General features: G+C 45.2%; 1 protein-coding gene across 1 annotated transcript in view; it reads left to right on the forward strand.

Annotated features, from left to right (window-relative positions):
* Positions 1-15773, forward strand: part of ADAMTS14 (ADAM metallopeptidase with thrombospondin type 1 motif 14) — a 122896-nt gene that overhangs the window by 28714 nt on the left and 78409 nt on the right. The gene's annotated exons all lie outside the window — the stretch shown is intronic.

A 15773-nucleotide genomic window follows, 5' to 3' on the forward strand; every position in this document is an offset into this window, starting at 1 on the left:
ACTCAGGTCCTCCTGAATCCAGGGCACCACCTAGCTGCCTTGGGCAAGTCACTTAACCCTGTTTGCCTCAGTTTCCCCATCTACAAAATGAGTTGGAGAAGGAAATGGCAGACTACTCCAGCACCTTTGCCCCCAAAAGCCCAAATGGGGTCATGAAGAGTCAGACACAACTGAAATAACTCAATGACAACAATAAAGAAGGGCATTTCAGGCAGGGGATATAGTTGAAGTAAAGGCTTAGGGGCTGGAGATAATAGTATTGTCTTTGAGGGGATAAAGAATAATAACTGTGGGGTAGAAGTTATGAGGGAGTATAATCTGAGACAAACCTGGGGAGGAAGAGTGGTCCCTGGCTTTGGAAGGCCCTAGAGATCGACCATCTGGTCTAACTAAGACTTTCATTTGACCGAAGAAGAAGGAGGCTCCAAGAAGTCAAAGCTTGCCCAAAGCCACAGACAGACACTGAGCCAGGAAGAGAAAGCAGTTCTCCTGACTTTCAGTCTGGGGCTTTCTCCACCTTGGCCCCCACACTCTCTCTCTAGGATTCTCTTTCCCTTTCAGAACATTTGGAGGATGTTTATAGACTCAGCTAAAGGTAGAGAACACCTTTAAAGGATATTAGGCTATTCCTGTTACTGATAAGGGGTGGTGTATAGAGGACAGCGGGCTGGCCTCAGAAAGATGTGGGCTCAAGACTTGTCTCACTGCTGTGTGACCAAGGGCAAGTCACTTAACCACTCTGTACCCCTGGTCACTTTCTAAGATTACACAAGGACTCATCTGCATCGGAGAAGGGACTATCCATACTGGGAGCTCCCCCTCATCTTTGAAATCACTGGTCTGGATTTTTTAAAAAATGCTAATACAACAACACTACTGGCTGAACCAGAGGCAGGGGAAAATCCTCTCAAGATTTGATTAAGAATCATTTGCAATGAACACCTTTCTAGTTAACTATAAATCCCAGTATTTAAAAGTTGTCTTTGTGTAAGTTGTGTAAGTTGGCTGGATGTATCCTTTTGTTTTACAGTACCGATTTGCTCTGTCTCAGTCAGCCCAGAATCTCTGGAATCTTCCCAACTAGTGCTTCCAACCCTGGTTGGGGGGGGGGGGGGAAGGTGGGGAGGAAGGGAGGGCGTCTTACAATGTTTCATATCAAAACAAAAGCATGTTGATACTTTAATATTTTGGAACTTAATACTGCATTCTTTAGCCAGGCTAAACCTTACCAGGGTGGGACCTTTGGGTAAAGTCTAGTCTATCCTCACCAGAACATTGTTTATTATAGAGGGGCGTTCTATTAAAGGCAGTTTGGTGTAGAGCCTAGCTTCTTAAGTGACCCCATATGGGGTTGAAAAATTGAATGGGGGTTGTGAAAAATTTGGTAACATTAAAAAGTTATGTATACCTATTTTATATATCTATATACCCAGGGTCCCGTAAAAATTTCTTGGGTGAAAAGGGGTCAAGGATGAAAAAAGTTTAAGAAGCTCTGGTGTAGGAATCAGGAGCTTGGGTTCAGGTCCTGCCTCTGACACAGACTAACAAGTGACAATTTCTCTGAGCCCCCATTTCCTCATCTGCAGAACTGGATTAATGGGGTGTCTGGAAAGTGCTTTGATAATCTTGAAATTATTCAGTGATTTACAAATGTTATCTAATTAAGCCTGAAGAGAGGCCAGCATATATTCTTTTCCCAACATTAGGAAATGTGTTCACGTAGGATTAGGTCAGAGGAAACGAGGTTAGAATTAATAGATAAATGTGTTGCATAAGCACTCGCATTGAAAGAACTGACTTCACAAATGCAAGATGGGGAAAGTGTGGCTAGAGAGCAGTTTGAAAAAGATCTGTGGGTTTTAGTGGACTGCAAGCTCAATGTGAATCAGCAATGTGATGGGGCAACTGAAAAAGTGAATTCTTCTTATTAAGTTATCATTCTTATTATTAATCACAGCTCGATCCGAAGGTGTTAGCTTGTGAAGAACTAAAAGGATGTGAGTGGAAAGGTGTCCTTGCTCAACATCCAAACCATGACTGGATCTTCAGGGCTGTGTTGCAGCTGGGATGCTGTGGTCTTTTCTCCCTAAGGCGAGCTGACCATCTACAGACAACTCAACTCAGCAGATCCCTGAATCTTGTGACTTGTCCTTCTTATTTTTCCAGTGGAAAACCCAAAATCTTTCAAGTCTTTACTGTACAACTTCTTTGTGGTGGAGTTTGGGATGCTTTATTTTTATTCCAGTCAGTCGGCCTGATTCTGCTCCTCCTGCCCCAAAGGATGCAGTGATTTGCTCTCTGGAGTAACAGACCCAAAGCCTGAGTCAGAGTCTCATAGCATCACAGGGGCCATCAAGCCCAACCCCCTTATTTGACCTGAGGAAATAGGCATTATCCCTTCTCTGCAGGTGGGAGAGTAAAGATGCTGGCTGCTTTCTTCAGCACCATACTCCAAGGACTGGGGACCTTGCCCAGGAGGGTTAGTTGAAGGAACTGGGGGACATTTAGCCTAGAGGAGAGAAGACTTAAGAGAGAAGAGATGTACTTTCTGTCTTCAAGTCAGTCAATCAATTGACAAGCATTTATTAAGCACTCACTACATTCCAGGTGCAGTGCTGAGCACTGGAAATATGAAGAAAGGCAAAAATATGGTCCCTGCCCCCAAGGAGCTCACAGTCTAATCCATAACCAGGTACATAAAGTGGATGGGAGGAAAGCAGCAGCTGGAGGGACCAAGGAAGGCCTCCTACAGAAGGGAGGAATTGAGCCCAGTCTTGAGGGAAGCCAAGGAAGTGAAGAGGCAGAGATGAGGAAGGATGGCACTTCAGGTAGTGAGGACAGACATTGCAAAGGTATGGAGATGGGAGATGCAAAGTGATGTGCAAGGAACAGCAAGTAAGTCAGTGCATTTGGAAGGCCGTGATATGGAGGGGGAGGAATTGGGCTTGTTCTGCTTGGTCCTGCTAATCAGATCTAGTAGCAATGAGCAGAAGTTGCAGAGGGGTAAGTTTTTGTTCAATGCAAGGAAAATTTCACCAGAACTGTCCAACTGCCTCAAACGCCTCAGAGTAGGTAGTGAGTTCCCCATCACTGGAAGTATTCAAGTCACTGGTCGATGACTTGTTTGGGATGTCACATATAAAGGGGATTCAAGTTCAGGTTGGGTTTCACAAGCAGTCTTTTTTGGTTGACCCCAAGCAAGCTCCTTCCCTTCTCTGGGCCTCCATTTCCTCATTGGTAAAGGGAACAGTTTGGACTTTGTTGTCGTTCTGTAATTATAGCCTTGTCTGACTCTTCATGGCCCCATTTGGGGCTTTCTTGGCAAAGATACTAGAACAGTTTGCCATTTCCTTCTCCAGCTAGGAAACCGAGGAAAACAGGGGTAAGTGACTTGCCCAGGGTCATACAGCTAGTCTAAGGCTGGATTTGAACTTTCCTTGTGCTCTATGCACTATGGCACCACCTAGCTTCTCTAAGGGAGTTTGGACCAGATGACTTCTAAGGGTCTTCTCAGCTTGAGGTCCTAGGATCCTATCCCAGACCCCACAGGAAGTGGGGGCTGGAGTCAAGACTGGATCCCAAATTGACTCAGTTTGACTCTATCTATACCTTTTTCTTACAACAGGGGAGGGAGATGGTGGGAACACATGAAAACCCAGCAGCCGCGTATGTTGAGCCAGCCTGTGTCTCTGAAAGGGGCCCAGAAGTGGTTTGTATATGGCTCTTTGGACACCTCTGAGCTAGGAGAGCTTATAATCTGGGGTCCTGAAGACTGCTCTCAGGTTCCCCCAGGTTAAACATCCTTTCTTCCATCAGATCATGAGCTACTAGGAAGCAGGGACCATGTTTGTTTTTTCTTCATTTCCCTGGTGCTTAGCGCGATACCTGACCCTCAGAGGCATTTAATAAATGCTTCATCAGGAACTGATCCTCACAGGATGTGCTCTGGAGACCCTTCAGCATCCTCCTTTCCCTCCTTGGAATTTGCTGCTGCTGCTCCTGGGCATTCTTTCCAAAATGTGATATTCACAATGGACACACTCTTCTGGGCAGTTGCCCAGGGCCCCGGGCAGCGGAATCCTGACCCCCCAGTGCAGCCAGAACTTGTCTTAGCTTCCTTGGTCCTCACATTACACCACTGATCTCTTCCAGCCCATCTGTGAGCAAGCTATACTTCCCTCAGTTTGTATGTGTGAGATTGCTTTTCCAGTTTGAATGCAAGACAGCCCGTGCATCCTTACAAAACCCGATCTTGTTGGATTTGATTAACTGCTCTATGCCTCAGTTTCCTTAACTGTAAAATGTTGGGATAATTATTTTTACATTCTCTCCCTTAGCCTCTTTTGAGGACCAATCCGACAATGTGTGTAAAAGCCCCTAAGCACCATATAAATGTTGCTATTGAGCCCTTTCAGTCGTGTCTGACTCTGTGACCCCATTTGGGGTTTTCTTGGCAGAGATACTAGAGTGGCTTCCTATTTCCTTCTTCAGCTCATTCTACAGATGAGAAAACTGAGCCAGACAGGGTGAGGTGACTTTCTCAGGGTCACACTGAGGTCAGATTTGAACTCAGGTCTTCCTGACAACAGACCAGGCATCGTATTTGCTTCGCCACCTAGCTGCCCCCATGTAAATAGGAGGAGTTGTTATTATTACTGTGGTGATGAAGAGGAAGGGGAGGAGGAGGAGGAGGAGGAGGAGGAGGAGGCTTGCCCAAGGTCACTCTGGTAGTAAGTGACAGAGCCAAGATTTGAACCCAGATCCTCTGAATCTGGGTCCTGGGCTCTTTCTATGTCGCAGCTATCTCTCTCTCTTTTTTTAAAGTGAGGCAATTGGTGTTAAGTGACTTGCCCAAGGTCACACAGCTAGTAAGTGTCAAGGTCAGATTTGAACTCAGGTCCTCCTGAATCCAGGGCCGGTGCTCTATCCACTGTACCACCTAGCTGCCCCCGCAGCTATCTCTTTAAGGGAAAAGTGCCCTAACCCAGAAAGAGGCGGCACCTGATGCTATCAGACGCCATTGCGGATGGCTTTCTTCCAACCTAAAAACCTTTTCTCTCTCCCCTTTCTTCTCCTCTTCCATGTCCCCTCCTCTTCCTCTCCCCTTCTTCCATTGCTTTTCCTTTGCCTTCACTTCTCCCCCTTCCCCAACATTTCTGTTTACTTTGCCCCTCTCCTTTCATCCTTTCCCTTAAGCTCACATTGACACCCACTCAAGTCCTGCTTTGGGCTCCAGGTGGCCTTGGCATCTCAAAGGCGGTGCCAATGGAGCAAAGGCTCAGACAGATTCTGTCAGGCTAAACATGTTCAGGTGTGGAGCCCAATGATAGATGGTGTGCCTGCTGTATGATCATTGGCCCAGACAACTCTTCTGAGGCCCATTGCTATATTAGCCATAGAGGGAGTGATGAGATTTTGTTTGTTGTTGTTTTTGCCACAGCAACTCTTGAGTAGCTTCTCTGACTAAGTTGTAGATGGGTTGTAATCTGCACTCCTATCTACAACGAGGAATATTGCCTGCCTTTTACCTAGGAGAGAGCTGAGGCTCAGAGAGATGAGGCAGCTTGCTCAAGGACACCCAGCCAGGCGACTGGAGTCAAGGCTGGGGTCCACACTGCCTCCGGGCTCAGGGTCCTTCTACCTTTGCCACAGTAGTCACCAGCCTTGGGTGGAGGCCTCAGTGCCTGGGTAGTAGGACTCCAGCTCAGATGAAGGGCCTGGCAGCTGATGCAGACTCTTGGCATCCCACTGCTACTTCCTGTCTCCTTGTCCTGAGGCGGGCAGTGATTGCTAGGATTCTGTGCCAGCCAGTGGGCTTGGCCCTGAGCCCCACAGCCTGGGACCATTACAACGGAGAAAAGGTTCCAGAGAATTAAGGCCCACAGCCGGCACAAACAAAATCTTGGGGCTGCCCCAGGAGAGGCAAGGTCTAGTCTTTGTGTCCAGGCTGGGCACAAGGCTTAGGGTTTTCTGCAGGCACTGGGGAGCCCCTGAGAGAAAGCAAAATTCCAAAGAGCCTGAGATACTTTGGGCAGACAAGGCCTAATTATTGCTGGCGTTTGGGCTGCTGACATGACTCTGGGCTTTGAGGAAAGGATCTCATTCTTAAATTTCTCTATTGGGAATGGGGGAGGGGCAGGAAAAAATGATAACAACAGCTCCTCTTTCTATAGTGTTTTCCTTGCAACAATATTACTAATATTAGCCAAGATGTCTCCAGCCAGAGCTTGGTCTCATTTGATCCGATCATTGCAACAATGCCATAAGGTAGGCAGTGTGTGCCTTAAGATGGGGATAAGGACGGCTCTGTAACCTTCTCTGCCTCTATATTCTTAGAGGGTGTTTTAGAGCAGAGGTGACAAACACCCTTTGGGCCGGCTCCTTGAGGCCCAGACGAGAGTCAGATGTCACCAGGGAATATTTACCAAAATAAATAGAAATACAGGAAACCAAATTATGTAATAAAACAAATAAATATTTAAAATCAATATATAATCAAATGCTAATGGGCAGTGATGTTAATTTGTGGTGTTCCAAGTCACTATGGGTCTCTGGGGATCCCATTTCTATTTAAAAGCAATGAGACTTAACCAGGGTCACGCAGCTCCCGATCTACCAAATCCAAGTCGGGGTTTCTTTCTTTGATGTGCTGCTGACTCTTGAGGGGGATGAATCCTTAAGGAGGCTGGGTAGCTCAGTGGATAGAGCTCTGAGCCTAGAGTCAAGAAGTTCAAACACTGCCTCAGACACTTGGTCGTTGTGTGACCCTGAGCAAGTCACTTAACCTCTACCTGCCTCAGTTTCCCCAACTGGAAAATGGGATAATAATAGCACTTACCTGCCAGGTTTGTTGTGAGGATCAAAGGAGGCGATGTCTATAAAATCCTGTAAAACTTTAAAACGCCATCTAAAGGCTTGAGATGCACCAGCCTGTCATCAGAGCTGCCCTTTAACCCACCCTCATGCTATAGTCAGTTGGCACAGCCTTGGAAAACTCAGGTCACCTCCATACTATGTGAAAGACTGTCCTAGAGAAGAGGGATGGGACTTTTCTTCCACTTTTCACTTTCTTTTAAAAAAATCTAATTCCTATTTATAACTTTTATTTGGGCATCACTGTAGTTTCCAAATATATCCCTCCTCACTTCTCTCCTCATTGGGTTATCCCTTGTAACAAAAATAAAAACAAAAGATAAAACAAAGCAATCCGCTTATCAGATCAATCTCACTGTGTTTATAATATTTCCTACCCACAGTCCCTCATCTCCTCTTTGGAGCCGAGCTTGCTCATTCTAATTTTACAAGTTTCACAGGGCTTTTTGTGTCTTTTCATTTATAACTTTGTACTCATTGTATAGCTTATTGTCCTGATTCTGCTTTTGTTATCATGTATGAATACAGCTAAGTTTTTCCTTGACTTCCCTGAATTCAGTGTAGTCATCATTCCTTAATGGCACAGTAATAATCCATCATATTTATTTACTAAACTTTGTTTATCTGCTGCTCAGCCAATGGATGCCTGCCTTGTTTCCAATTCTTTTCTACCACAAAAAATCCTGCTGTGAATGTTTTGTGGAGTGTGGGACCTTCCTGTTTTTGATCTCCTTGGGATCTATGATCCATAGTGGGATCTCTGGGTCAAAGGATATAGACAACCTAGTTACCCTTTCCAGGCAAAGAAGTTTGAACTTGACCTGGCAGGCAATTGGGAGCCGTTGAAAGTTGTTGAGCACTGGAGTTCGACAGAAAAAAAAATCAAGGAACTTTTATAGCCAAAAATACCAGTGGTCTGTGTTATAGGATGCTTTCCCAGTCTTTTAGTTTGCCTCTTAAAAAATAAAAGACACAATCCTTGCCTTACCTATCTCACAGGGTTGTTGTGAGGAATATGATTTATAAACCTTAAGGGGTTATAGAAGAAAGAGGATCATCCTTTAGAGCTGGAAAGGATCTCAGAGGCCATCTAGTCCAGCCCCTTCTTCTTTTTGGGGTAGGGGCAATGAGGGCTAAGTGACTTGCCCAGGGTCACACAGCTAGTAAGTGTCAAGTGTCTGAGGCAAGATTTGAAATCAGGCCCTCCTGAATGCAGGGCCGCTGCTTTATCCACTGTGCCGCCTAGCTGACCCCTCCTTCATTTTCAGATGAGGAAGTAAGAAGTGAAGTATTTGACCACAGCTAATAAGTGGTAGATCAGGATTTGAATCCAAGACCTCAGGTTCCAAATCCAGCACTTCCCACCACTCACAGCTATCTTAAATGGGAGTGATTGTCATTACTATTATCTTTTTTTGGGTGGGGGGAATCAGCCTTTGCATGACACCTAGGGTTCCAGAGATGTCTCCTTGGAATGCTCCTGGCATTGGGGGTTCTGGGTCAGGCATCTGAATTTCACTCACCATCCTCCTCCAGTACCTGAGATTCAGTGATTCTGTGTTGGTCCTGGAAAAACGGGTCAGCAGCCTTGTCTTCCCTTTCTCCCCCGCAACCCCCATATAAGGGGTATAAGGGGTATAAGGGGCCGTGGGCTCTCTTGGGGCTTGGATTGGTGCCCTGGCAGATCTGACAAGCCCCTGCAGCTCCAGTGACCTCTGGCCACCTACGTGAGGTTTGACTCATTCCATTCCAGAATCCCTGGCTTTCACCCGATTGAGCCATGCTGATGGCTGCTTCTGTGGGGGCCTGCCTGCCACCTCCTGTCATGAACAGCTCCCACCATGTCCTTGGATTTTCCTTTGTAAGTTTTCCAAGTTAGGACTTAACAACAGAGGCTTAAGGAGGAAATCCAAGAACTTACAACATCGAGCGCAACAATGAGGGACTTGTCTTTGCTCTCGTCATCCATCATTACCTTTCTCTCCCCCTTCTCCTCTCCGTCAGAACAGTATTTGGATCACAGAAAAGAGGCGGCATGGGTAGGTGGCAAGAGCACTGGACTGGAGTCAGGGGACCTGGGTTTGAATCCTGCCTCAGCTGCCTAATCTCCATGTGACCTTGGGCAAGTTGCCTCCTTTCTGTGGTCTCTGTTTTCCCAGGGAGGCTTTGGACCAGATGTTCTCTGAGGTTCATTTCAGCTCCAGCTCTTGTGCTAGTGGAAGGAGTCCTGACCCAGGAGCCAGATCTGGAGTCTCATCCCAACCCAGCAATTTAGAATCCCAGAAACCAAGAAGGCCAAGTTAGAAGGAGCTTGGAAGTCTGCTGGTCCAACCCATTCCTATTTGATCCATGTCCAGCATCAGCAACAAATGGTCACCCTACTTGTCTTTGAAGACCTCCCGTGAAGGGCAGCTCACTACCTCCCAAGGCAGCCCATTTCGACTTTGGGATGGCTCTGATTGTTGGGAAGTTTTCCCTTTCCATCAGGCTGAAATCTGCCTCTCTATAACTTCCACCCATTGATTGCTCCCAGTTCTGCCCAATGGCTCCAAGTGGAGCAAGTCTAGTTCTTTCTCCAGTGTTCTCGCTTCTTCATTGTTCAATCCAATTGGTCAGATGAGATAATAATTGTAAAGCATTTACAACAGTGCCCGGAATGTAGCATATGTAAGTATTAGCCACTGTTGTTATTTTGTTGCTGTTGTTTTTCAGTCTGTGACCCATTTGGTGGTTTTCTTGGTAGAGACACCGGAGGGGTTGGCCATTTCCTTCTCCAGCCCATTTTACAGATGAGGAAATGGAGGCAAACAGGGTGAAGTGATTTGCCCAGGGTCACACAGCTACTAAATGTCTGAGACTGCACTTGAACTCAGGTCTTCCTGACTCCAGGCCTGGCACTCTATCCACTGCACCAACTAGCTACCCCAAATTCTTCCTCCTCTTCCTCCTCCTCCTTCTACTTCTTCAATTAAGAGGAGAGCCCTGCAAATGCTTAAAGAAAGTGATGTCCTTTCCCTCCTCTCCTCATCCCCTTCTCTTCTTGGCTTTAAACCATTCCTAGTTTCTTCGACAGGCCATTTGGCACAGTCTCTGGAGCCCTCAGCATGCTGGCTGCCTTTCTCTGAGCATGGTCCACCTTTCTAAGATGAGAAGTCAAAAAACCCAGCACTTATTTGGTTTCAAGAATAGGATATAGGAAATGTTACACCCTCTCTCTGGGCCTCAGTTTCCTTATCTTTAAAATAAAGAGGTTGAACAAGATGGCCTGTAAGGTCCTTTCCAGGTGGGAGATCTTTTTGTTCTAAGTTCTAAGGCTCCTTTCAGTTCTGCCATCCCATGTTCTATGTTCTGTGCCCTCTTCTACCGATGACATTCTGCATTCTAAGTTTGAAGATTCCTTCTAGCTCTGACATTCTGTGTTCTAAGGTGCTTTCCAAATCCAAAATTCTATACTTCCAGCCCTGACATGTTCTATTCCTAGTCCCGAAGTCCCTTCCAGCTCTTCCATTCCAAGTTCTAAGACCCATTCCAACTCTGAAATCCCATGTTCCATATTCCATGATCTCTTCCTGTCCCAGCATTCTATGCTCTCAGTTCTAAGGCCCCTTTCAGTTCTGACGTTCTATATTTTCTGTTCTAAGGTCCTCTCCAGCTCCAGCATTTTCCATTCTGAGTTATAAGTCTACTCCTAGCTCTGCAGTTCTGTTCCAAGGTCCTTTCCATCTATGATGTTTTGCTCAATTTTCTAAGACCTCTTCCAACCCTGCCATTCTATACTCCTACGTTCTTCAGTCCCTTCCATCTCTGATGTTTTATGTTCTGTGTTCAAAGTTCTAAGTCTCCTTCTGGCTTGCCTTTTTCAGTTCAACTCAGCTAGCTCTTGTTAAAATGACATTTGAGTACAGAGCAGGATGACCGTCTCTGGGGGAACCTCGGATGCCAGGACTGGAAATGATATTGCATGGTCTGTAGCCTGGATTCTTATGTCAGCTTTGCCACTAACTCACTAACTGGCTATGTAACCCTGGGAAAATCGGTCCCCCTCTCCGGCCCCTGAGTCTTCCCAGCTGGTAAAGGAGGAGGCTGGGCTCCATGGTCTCCTAGGTCGTCCCCAGCCCCAAGGGTTTGCTGCATGGATGCTTCAGGGAGTCCAGGGTGAGAAAGTGGCTCACAGCTGGGAGGTTTCCGAGGTGGGTGGGCTGGCTTGCCAATGAAGTCACTTCCACCGAGTTAGTCACGGAGTCAGAGACAAAAGGGCTCCGGCGGGAGCTGGAGGGACAACCCTGCGGGGTCATCTCTGGGTCTTGCTCTCCACCCCCGTGTCTCCAGGGTCCTCTGGAAAAGCGTGTCCGCCTGCCATATTGGACTCATCAGAGGCCCTGGGAAGCATGAGACCTGTGAGACCCACACACTTGTAGACTTTCCACAGTGGAAGGGACACCTTGGAGAGCAGTGGGAAGAAGCAGAGTCAAGAGGCAATGGGGTGGAGTGGGAAGAACCTTGGCTCTGGAATCCATTGGAATTCCATCCTGCAATCTCAGGAAGAGGATTGAGTTCTAATTCAGCTCTACCACCTCTGTCCTGCATACCTGTGAGCAAAAGCCTTTTCGATGCTACAGACTTTGGTTTCCTCATCTGTAAAATGGAAATAATCATGCTCCCATTCAGAAGCAGCTAGCTGATGGCCCCATATAAAAATATAAATACGAACATATAAATATATAAATATATAAAGCCTTAGACTTGGGAAGACTTGAATACAAATCCAGTCTTAGACACTAGTCATGTGACCCTAGGCAAGCCACTTAACTTCTGTCTGCCTCAGTTTCCTCCCTTGTAAAATGCCTATTTTGAAACACTTTCAGTGTGTGACTCCCTCTCTGTCCCAGACCCTGAAGCTCCACGAAGCTGGTTCTTTTCTCCTTTTTGTGTAAGCAAGAGAGTCTTTTTCTTACTGGGTTTTCTAGGAGCTCCGTGCCCGTCTGGAGAACAGCTGGCCAGTCTTGTGATGATGCTTCTGGGACATATTTGGGCCAGAGTCTGCTCTCATAGGGAGCCTGTGGCTGGGGCCAAGATGGGACATTGTGGGGAGTAGAGGAAACAACATAGTTACATGACCTTGGTCAAGTCTCTTAACCGTTCTCAGCCTCCATTTCCTTGGCTATAAAATGAACAGATTGGCTGGATTGATAAAGAATCCTTGCCTGCTCTGGCCATCCATGTTCCAACATCCTTTCTGGGTGGGATGTTCTATGTTCTAAGGCCCTTTTCCAGCTGGGACAGTCTTGTTCAGATATCCATTCCAGGCTTGGCATTCCCTGTTCTGCTGGCCCATCTACCCCCAGAATTCTGAATTTTCCTTTTGGAGATCCTTTCCAGTTTTTCCAGCCCTGCCATTCTCTGAGTTTGAAATTCTATGCCCGCTGGCTCTCTCTGCTCTGGGTAGTCCTGGTGCCTCTGTCTGAAGGCCCCTGGGGAGGAGAATTCTTTTGTTTTCTGTATTCCTCCTACTGGTGTAGGGCATGAGGAGATAGACTTGGCTTCAAGAAGACCTGGTTTCAAATCCTGCCTCACAAACACTAGCTGTATGACTCTGGGCAAGTCCCTTAACTCCTACCTGCCTCAGTTTCCTTGTCTGTAAAACAAGGAAATTGGACTCCTCAGAATCATATTTTTTAAATGCATAAAATTAAATGCCTAGGATCATAAGGGAAACCAACTGCATTAAAATGCAGTTATCAAAATAATTAAAAGAAACACATTTCTGATCTCTAGGTTCAGAATCTCTCATCGAGATGTTGGTAAGGTCCCTCCCAGCTCTAAATCTCTTGATTTCAGTATAGAAGGGGTTCTTTCCCTGATCTCTCCACCTGGCTCCCATTTATCTGGGGACACTTATAGTGAGGAGGAGCTCAGGTGGCTAGCTTGACCTCAGCTCTGGCTGAGGTCAAAGTTTTGGAGAGGCTGGAGGCAGGGACACCATGGTCTTCCTGGTTTTGACTGACCCTCTGGAATCTTCCTCAGCTCCTCACTTCCATCGGATCTGTCCTCAGTTAGAATGTGAACTCCTTGTGAGACAGAAAAGTTTCATCCATTATATTTCTAATTCCAGTACCTAATGCACACAGTAGAGACTTAATACATGCTTATGGATCAATTAATCAACCTCGGTGTGCTCTGGAAAAGGCAGGTTGGTGCCATGCTGGGTACAGTACTGGACTTGACTCCAGGAAGATCTGGGTTCAAATTCTGATTGACACTTTTTAAAAACATTTATTGAGTGTCTACTCTTTATTTTTTTTTATTTTTAAAATAATAATGCTAATAAGAATTTTTATTTAAAGTTTTGAGTTCTACATTTTGTCCCTCCTTCCCTCCCTCTCCTCTCCCTTCCCTAAGGTGGTAAGCAATCAGATAGAGGTTATACATGTGCAATTATGTAAAACATCGCTATATTGGTCATTTTGTATAAGAAAATGAATAAAGGATAAAATGAAAGAAAGTGAAAAACAGCATGCTTCAGTCTGTGTTCCATCAATGTCAGTTCTTTCTTTGGAGGTGGATAGTGTGCTTCATCCTTAGTCCTTTGGGATTGTCTTTGATCATTGTTTTGCTGAGAATTGTTTAAGTTTTTCACAGTTCTTCATCAAACAATATTATTGTCATTGTTTAACTGGTTCTGCTCACTTCACTATAATATCAGTTCATATAAGTCTTTACAGACCTTTCTGAAATTGTCCTGTTTGTCATTTCTTATAGCAAAATCATATTCCATCACAGTCATGTGCCACAGCTTGTTTATCAATTCCCCAATTGATGGACATTCCTTTGATTTCCAATTCTTAGCCACCACAAAAAGTCTTGCTATAAATATTTTTGTACAAATAGGTCTTTTTCTCTTTTTGGGAATATCCCTGGGATATAAACCTAGCAGTAGTATTGCTGGATCAAAGAATATACACAGTTCTATACCCTTTTGGGCATCATTCCAAATTGCTTTCCAGAATAGATCCGTTCACAACTCCACCAACAGTGGATTAGCATCAGACACTTTTCAGTTATGTGACACAGGTCAATTCACTCAACTTCTGTAAAAAGGGGTTAATAATAGCATCTACTTCATTGTGTTCTTGTGAGGATCAAATGAGATAATGTTTATAAAGTACTTTGCAAGCCTTAAAATACTACATAAATGTGAAGTATTCTTTCCCTTTTTTTCTGGTGACTAACCCAGTAATTGACTTTAATTTCCCGGGGTATAATGCTTGCCTTGTCTAGGCTCTGGGAGTGGGGGTGGGGCATAGTTTACTGCTCTGCACGTTACACACAGGGTTGAGTGTGATACAAAGGAACAATTACAGTTGCCAACTAGTTGGTATTTGTCCAGACTGACCAGTATTTATTTTGTCACAGACTGCGATTGTTTCTTCCCAAAATGTTAGGTTAGGTCTGTTTTTTACAGATTTGATTTTGGTGCCCTGCATCGAAGTAGGGTTTGGAAACTAATTTTGGAGTTCATGAAATCATAGGATGGGAAGACTCAGAAAGATCATTTATATGTGTGTATGCATGTATATGTATATGTAATATATTAACATATGTATATATACACATACGCATTTGGCACACCCTGCCCCACCTTGAAAAGTTTTGCTTACATAGAATTACTCTTGAGAGGAAATGCCAGAGCTTTTAAAAGCCAGTTATCTATGCTGAAACACAGTTGGAACATTTCTTCTGATATTATTTTCTGAATTGGTGACTTTTTTTTCTTTTCTTTTTTTTTTTTCCGGGGCAATGAAGGTTAAGTGACTTGCCCAGGGTCACACAGTGAGTGTCAAGTATCTGAGGCCAGATTTGAACTCAGGTCCTTCTGAATCCAGGGCTGGTGCTTTATCCACTGTGGCACCTAGTTCACACTGCTTTATAAAGGGAATGCAGCGACTATCACCATCTTCCCATCACCCCCTCCCACACACACACCTCAGGCTCAGGTTAAATCAATTACCCAGACTCCCACAGCGGTAAATGATCGATCCAGATCTCCAGTCCTAAGTCCAGGGCTCTCCATGCTCCTGCTCTGCTGCCCCACGTTATTGTTGTTGTTATTGACTGGACCTGTGATTTATTAGTGCCGGGAACTCTGGGTAAGGAAACTAACTCTCTTTATCAAGGCAGCTTAGAAGCTATACTGTGATCTATAATCTTCCATAGGACCCTGGGAACATGTGAGATTGGTCAAGATCAAACAGTCCATATGTGCGAGAGAGAGTCTTAAAGCTCCCTCTTCCTAGTTCCTACTTCATGAGGTAGCACACTTTCCTCAAAGGGCTGTTTGCATGTTAGCTATTTTCATTCTTCTTGATTCCAAGACTGACTCACCATGCTCTCTAGCTAGAGGTGTCCAACTCGCTGCCTTCCTCAAAGGAGAGCCTGCCAACCCCAGTGAGGGAGGCCTCAACCGGGACATTTGTCCTTGGGAAATGTTTAACAAAAATAAATCAAAATACAGCACAACATATTTAGTATTAACCCGCGGTTTTCTAAGTCAATGTGTGGCCATATTGCCCCATCCCATCCCATGACAATACCAGTCATGTCAAACTGTAGACAGGGTGTCCCAAAAATCTCTGTGCAGTTTAAAGCTATCTAAAACAGCTTTTTTCTTCTAAAGCTTGGCACTACACTAAGACTGTGGGACACCCTCCAAGTAACCGACTGACCTTTTACTACCTTTTCTAATGATCATTATTAGTTCCCTTACTGAGGCTTTCTTATGGTATGCCTGCTCTTTTGTCTCCAAGATTATTTCTTTAACATCTGTTGTTGTTTTAAAAGACTCGAAGGAACCCTTCGACTGTGTCATCATGTAAATGCCCCATTTCTAGGGCTTGGTTGGA

This window comes from Dromiciops gliroides, chromosome 2 (assembly GCF_019393635.1).
Source record: "Dromiciops gliroides isolate mDroGli1 chromosome 2, mDroGli1.pri, whole genome shotgun sequence".
Taxonomy (NCBI): domain Eukaryota; kingdom Metazoa; phylum Chordata; class Mammalia; order Microbiotheria; family Microbiotheriidae; genus Dromiciops; species Dromiciops gliroides.